The following is a 667-nucleotide window of genomic DNA, read 5'->3' on the forward strand; positions in this document are numbered from 1 at the left end:
TGGGAGGGGCAGGAGCCGGATAAAGCTCTGGGGTCTTTTCTTACATGAACGCCCCGCACCGTGGTGTTTCCAGCAATGCTTCCCTCTCCCCCGTGGCAGCAGGAGACCAGCCCAGGTTTGCTTTGTACAGGCGTCCACCCACCCCCTTGGGATTCCCTGCTCTCAGAGCAAGTGCTTATCCCTGAGGAAACTGAGCCCCAGGGAAGGGAAGCGACTGGCCCAAGGCTACACAGCAAGCCTGGTAAAGCTGGGGTCTGATCTCAGGTCTGTGCCAGAGCCTGCATTCTTGTGCTGCGCCAGGGCTCACTTAAGTCTGCCTCCTCTCAGCCACACTGGGGACACAAAGGCCCTCCCAAGCCCCTCAGAATTTAGGGGCCTGGGAAGCCCCTCTGTGCTTGCATCCAATATTCACAGTCGTCACTCTGATAGTTCAAGGAGACGGGACATTCTGCAGACTCTGGTTTGCAGGTGACTGAGGTGGGGCCATGCTTGGGGCAAGGCAGGGGCTGGCCCTCAGCTCTGTCCTTGAGTGGAAGGGGCCTGGGTTTCTCTGTGGATGGGATCTGTGGCTTTGAACCATTCTCACGGGGTTTTGTTGTTGTTGTTTTGAGTTGGAGTCTCACTCCGTCGCCCAGACTGGAGTGCAGTGGCTGCTCACGGCCACCGC

The sequence above is a fragment of the Carlito syrichta genome, unplaced genomic scaffold, assembly GCF_000164805.1.
Source record: "Carlito syrichta isolate Samal-C Ts95f unplaced genomic scaffold, Tarsius_syrichta-2.0.1 Scaffold314605, whole genome shotgun sequence".
NCBI classification, from domain to species: domain Eukaryota; kingdom Metazoa; phylum Chordata; class Mammalia; order Primates; family Tarsiidae; genus Carlito; species Carlito syrichta.